Below are 6,441 nucleotides of genomic sequence, written 5' to 3'. Positions count from 1 at the left end.
TGAAAGCAGCTCCTCTGCCATACCCCCCCCCCCTTCCCCTGCTGCCTTCCGATCTGAGCCTTTGATTGCAAGGAGCTGTTGCCTTTTCAAACTTGTAATCAGTGAAGCTGGGCTTATATACTTTTATCCAGCTCTCTGTGTGTGTTTGTGTGTGTGTGTGTGTGTGTGTGTGTGTGTGTGTGTGTGTGTGTTTGAAAAGGCAACATGGTTCTGCATGCAATCAAACTTTTTGAATTCCTCCCACTCCCCACACACGGACCTTTTCCAGCTGTTTCAGAGAGGGTTTCAACTCTGCTTTTGCCAGAGCTCTGAGTCAGAGCTAGTTGCTCCCAGAGAACTCTAAAAAGTCTCTAAAAATGCCCTCTACAGGAGACGAGAGAACACGTGCCTCCTTTGCATATGAAATTTTTTGCTTTTTAACCCTTGCATAACTCTTAAAGGATGAAAAATTGATTATGCACAGGAGGCCCATAGTTCTCTCGCCTCCTCCTATAGTTAACACTAAGCAGACTCCAAGCCACTGTGACTTGGAATCTGGCAGCAACTACCTTGGCTTTAATTATTTTTTTAAAAATTCTTTAAAATTCTTTCCTTTTCCACATGACTGGTGAGGCCACGCCTCCCCTGCCTCTAGTGACTGCACGTCCCTGGTGGCAACTGAGTAACAGAAAGATGGTTGCTGTCAAGTTCAGGTGACACCAATCTTATTTCATTCTTTGACAAAGTGACTAAATTAGTAGACTAGCAAAATGCTGTGGACTTGAACAAGGCATTAGACAAAGTAGATCACAACCTACTTCTTGGAAAACTAGAAAGATATGGGATAGACATCATCACCACCAGATGAATTTGTAACTGGCTAACAAACTGTACCCAATGAGTAGTGAGGTAGCACAAGGTTCCATCTTAGGGTCTTGGAGTACTAAAATGATCAGTTAAACATGAGCCAGTAGTGTTTGGCAGCAGCCAAAAAAGCTAATACTTGGTTGTATAAACAGAGGCATAGAATCAAAATCACATGAAGTACCTCCAGTACCCCTTTATAATGCTTCCCATTATTACTGTGGACATAATATTCTTGGACTTTGGCATTTGACAAAGTAGACCGCAATTTACTTTTTAGTAAGAATTTAATTTCATTCTATGAGGTACAATGACAATAAAGTAAACTACAAGAATATCCAGAATATCAAATTTCAACGTTTTGAAGGGATGTCACAAAGAAAAGTGGATTTATCTATTTTCCAAAGCACCTGAGGGCAAGACAAAAAGTGACGGATGGAAGATTATTAAAGATCCAACCTAAAACTAGGGAGAAATTTCCTGACAGTGAGAAGAATTAACCAGTGAAGAAGCTTGCATCCAGAGGTTGTGGGTGTTCCATCACTGGAGGTTTACAAGAAGAGATTGGAAACCCATCACCCAGCAGGGCTGTCAAACTCCGGCCTGCGGGCCGAATGTGTCATGCGCTGGCCACGTTCACATCCATTTTAGTGAAGGGGGAAAATCTAGCCACCTGCTCAAGCCTTCTGGACTCAAAACCCATAGGTCAAATGTCAAACCTTCACCTGTGTTTTCTAAAATTCATGCTTCATCATATCACTCCCTGAATTCAAACTGCTTTTTCACAAATCAGGGTTATAGCTTTCTCTTACTGCTCTTTTGAGATTGGAGACAAGCAGTAAATAAGGCCATCATTCCATTGCAATTCCTTGTTTTTTTGGATCCTGGACCGATTTTAATTCTCCTTTGTTGTCTAATAGCTCACCATTTTATTGAGATCTGTGGTATTTGAGTAGATCATTGCCTCCATCGTTGATAACCAAATTGGGATCTTCATATAAAGTTTTTTTTTCCCCAGATACCTAACAGGGCATCTCTTAATATGTGCCTCTGGAAATATGAGTTAACTTTATAAGTTGGAAGTCGTGGCCTTTTATTGTTAGTATCCTTTTATTTTTCAATAGAAAATTAAGCCATGTCATGGCTGCAGCTTGATAATAGAGTTCCCAGTCTGGGAGGGCAAACCCTCATTTACTTCTGCTATCCTGTAGGAGTTTGAGTTTTATATGTGTTTTTTTTCCCCCTGCCCAAATAAATTTAGATACCATTTTATTTAATTGCTCAAAAAGTTTTTTGCCTAATTTTATTGGAAAAGATATAGCAATTAAAGGTAATATATTCATTTTAATTCTTGAAATTCTGTCAATTAATATCTGTAGTTTAGTCCAATTATCCAAATCTTTTTGTATTTGTTTTAGTAATCTATTGTAATTGTCTTCTTTTATTGTTGTACATTTTACCATTAATCATATTCCTAAATATCTAATTTTTTTGCCCTTGAAATCCCCAATTTCTCCTCCAATTCTTCAATTTGTCTATTTAGTAAGATTCTTGGTTAACATTTTGGTTTTCTCTTTATTTATTTTGAGCCCTGCTGCCTTGCCAAATTGTTTTATTTCCTGTAATAATATTTCCCCGCTTTCTAACGAGTATTCTATAATAAATGCCAAATCATCTGCGAAAGCTTGGGCTTTATATTCCTCCTTTTTAATTTTAATCCCTTTATTTCCTGATTTTGCCTGATTTGTATAATTAACGGCTCTATTGAGAGAATGAAGAAACAGGAGGGATGGGAGCATCCATGTCTCACCCCTCTAGTTATATTAAATCCTTCTGTTAGTTCTCCATTTAGAATTATTTTTGCCACATGGCTTGAGCAGATTGCTCTAATCATTCCAATGAATTTCTCTCCAACTTTCATCTCGACTACCAAATTTTTCGGAGTATAAGACTCACCCTAATTTTGGGGGAGGAAAACAGGGGGGAAAGTTTCTGCCTCTGCCTACCAGCATCCATTGGTAGTAATCTGGCTAGCGTCCTTGCAGCAAATAGCAAATGGCCTGGCCAGGTTCAGCAGCCTGATTCAGCAGAAGCAGCTGATTGAAGGGTGGAATACCCCCAACCAGCTGCTCCAGGCTGCAGGATGCCACAGACCATCACCACCTGTGTGCCTCACATTTTCCGGTGGTCCCAGGCAGCGGTGATCCTCACTTCCATTCGGATTTTGACAATGAGCAGCACAGATTTTTTTATCCATTTAAAACAAACCCTATCACCCTATGCGGATTTAACTGGAGTGCATGGGGAGGGGAGGGGTGGGGGATGATTTTCATGGAGGCAGAAGAGGGACTTGGCTGCTCGAAAAGGCTGGCCCAGCACTGGTGACGCTCAGGATCACTGAAGCCCTCTTGGAGGGACACCTGCTGCAGGGGCTCAGACCCTTCGCAGGGCTCTAGCAGGGCACTTGCTCTCCCCACTAGACCCCTGTGAAGGGTGGCATCAAAGGTGGCACAGCAGACCACTTCTCACCTTGTAGCCTGGGATGAGCTCCATAGCGTTGTTATCCCCTGCACGCTCTCTCTCAGTCTCACTTTGCAAAATTGGTTCCCCCCTCCTGTACAAGGGCATTTACAGTAACAATGCATTGGTTAACATTGCCTCCCACAGCCATTTCCTCCTCCTCTTAAATCCTCTCTTCTCTGCATGAGCCAAATGTTTGCAGCAAAAAATTGAAACCAGGTGTTCTTGTGAGGTGGCGCGGGAGTTCCTTGGGAGAAGCAAGGATAAGCTTGGTATTTTCTCTCTCCCAGCCCCCTTCCTCTCTCCCCCCTTTTTTGGCCTGCCTGCAATCTTAGCTTGTGGCTCCTTGGCTTATCTTTGCTTTTCTTCCGCCTGCCCCATTCCATGAGCTGGAGTGCTGTGGAGGTACGGCAGAAACACATGAAAGAGACACAGGCAGCAGAGATTGCGGTAACAGCATTTTCGGGTGGCAGCAAAGTGATCTCAGGAGCTTGATTGTATCCCATTCCAGGTTTTAACTTCCCAATCTATCATCCTGAGAAAAGCCATTTTTGCAATCAGGGAGGAAAAAGAGGCAGTTCCAAGCTATAGGGATCACAGAGTAGCCTGGAACCGTCTAGCACCTGAAACGCTCTTTATCCTCCCTGATTGCAAAAACAGGGTGTGCATTCCTCCTGGCTAGATCCGTCTCCCAGGCCAGGAGCTGAGCCGGCAATCCAGCAATCAGTCGACTGCCTCTGATCTGCCTGCCTTGTGATGCACCCAGCTCCTGCACCCTCGCCCGAACCCACTGTCATCTTGCTTATCTCCCTGCTTTCCCCAGCTGACAGTGCTGGCCAGGAGAAAAGAGAAGGCGAGTCTGCAGAGTGGGTGTGCAGCTCTGCAGTGTGCACTGGGGAACTGGGAAGAAAAGCATTTTGAGGTAGCAGCACATGCTGGAACTGCCTGCCACCTGAAACGCGATGCACTTTTTTGGCCTCCTCAAGTATCAAAGCTTGGTAGTACCATTCCCAATCTGGTAGCCCAAAACCACCTCTATTTTTAGAACATTTTACAACATTTTCAAAGTTATCCTTGTTTTTTCCCCTTGCCAAATATATTTTAATATTGTTTTATTTAATTCTTCAAAATATTTTTCCAATTTTATTGGCATTGTTTGGAATAAATATAGTCTTGGCAAGATATTCATTTTTATAGTGGCTACTCTTCCCATCAATGATCATTGTAGATTTTTCCACTTCTCCAAATCCATTTTAATTTGTTGTGCCAGTTTATAATAATATTCTTTAATTATTATACACCTTGCCGTTAATGGAATTCCTAAATATTTAACTTTATTGACTATCTATATATCTATTTTCCTTGTTAGTTCTTTTTTCTATGCCTGTAATGTTTTAAACTATTATTTTGGTTTTTTCTTTATTTATTTTCAGTCCTGCAACTTCATCATATTCTTCTATTTTCTAATTAGTTTAAGTCCATTTTCTTGTGGGTCTTCCAAGATAAAGACCAAATCATCTACGAATGCCTGTAGTTTATATTGTTCCTTTTTCATTTCCATACCTTTAATTTCTATATCTTATCTAATATTTATAGTTAACACTTCCAATGTCAATAAATAGTAAAGGAGATAGTGGTAAAGCAGACGTAAAGTGAGATTTGGACATTAAGTGTGAAACCTACTGGGTCAGGCTGGACAGCCTCTTAGAGCCCCTTTACTTCTATATTAAAGCCACATAGGCAGTATTGCAGCTTGCAAAAGAACAGGAAGCCAGTGCCTAACCACAAGATGTCAAAAGTCCAAGGTTCAATTAAAGTTAATGACACGTACTCCATAAACAAAAGGAGAAGTAAGACCCCCATCTCCTTATAAGGTTTTCTCCTCAAGGTAACCACTAAGAAATGTGTTAAGTATTTCCGTGTTGCAAGGCTTTTGAGAATGTATAAGAATGCGTGCTTCGATAATTAATGTTGTTCAGAACTTGCATGCTAAGCCATGGGCTAGCTTTCTGAACCTGGCTGCCAAATAAACTTTTCCTGTATCCTGAGAAGTCTAAGCCTGTCATTTTCTGCAACAGTGGGCATCCTTGCCTTGTGCCTTTTTTATATTAAAATTTTCTGTCATATCTCCATTTGCCATCACCATCTGTTTATTGTATCATGTTAATAAATCTCTCACCAAAGTACATACATTTTAGTTGTGACAGCATAAATTGATAATTCACATTGTCAAATACTTTCTGTACATCTAAGAAGATCAACATTTGTTTTCCAGGATGTGCTTCATAATATTCTGACGTATTTAAAATCATTCTCATATTGTTTTTAATCTATCTCTTAGGCCATTTTGGGCTGGATGTATAAATTTATTTAGAAATGTCTTTAATTTATTTGCCATTATTGAAGCATATATTTTATAGTCAGCATTCAGTAAAGATATGGGCCTATAGTTTTTTTTATCTGCATTAAATCTGAATCTTCTTTCAGAATTAGAGTAATATTTGCTTCTATCCACAAATTTGGTAACTTTGCATCAATCAATACTTTATTATCAACATTGATGGGCCTAAAGCAGTGGTGGGATTCAATTTCTTTTACTACTGTTCTGTGTGTGTGGCTTGGTGGACGTGGCTAGGTGGTCATGTGATTGGGTAGGCGTGGCTAGATGGTCATGACCATGTGACTAGGTGGGCGTGGCCAACTTGACATCACTCATGTCAAGGGGCGCCTCACTCAGCCCCTCCACTCCCAGCCGCTCCTTGTCACACCCGGCCTCAAAGTATCTATAGTTCTGTAAAAATGTTGTTCACCTTTTTCTGACTTTATTATCTGCATCTACATACTATAAATTTCATGGACCACTGAAAAGAGGAAATGGCTCACATGCTTTGCCCAAAAGAGAAGCAACCTAAAACTTCCTGACAGTGGGAACAATTAACCAATGGAACTACTTGTCTCCAGATGTTCTGGGTGCTTGATTACTGGAAGTTTTTAAGAAAAGACTGGCCAGCCATTTCTTTGAAATGGTATAGGGTTCCCCCCCCCAAGTCCCTTCTAAGTGTTATTCTGTTATTCTGA

The sequence above is a fragment of the Thamnophis sirtalis genome, unplaced genomic scaffold (assembly GCF_051295495.1).
Source record: "Thamnophis sirtalis isolate CommonGarterSnake01/CBP01778 unplaced genomic scaffold, rThaSir2_p1.2 scaffold_2, whole genome shotgun sequence".
NCBI classification, from domain to species: domain Eukaryota; kingdom Metazoa; phylum Chordata; class Lepidosauria; order Squamata; family Natricidae; genus Thamnophis; species Thamnophis sirtalis.
Note: the sequence above shows the minus strand (reverse complement) of the source record.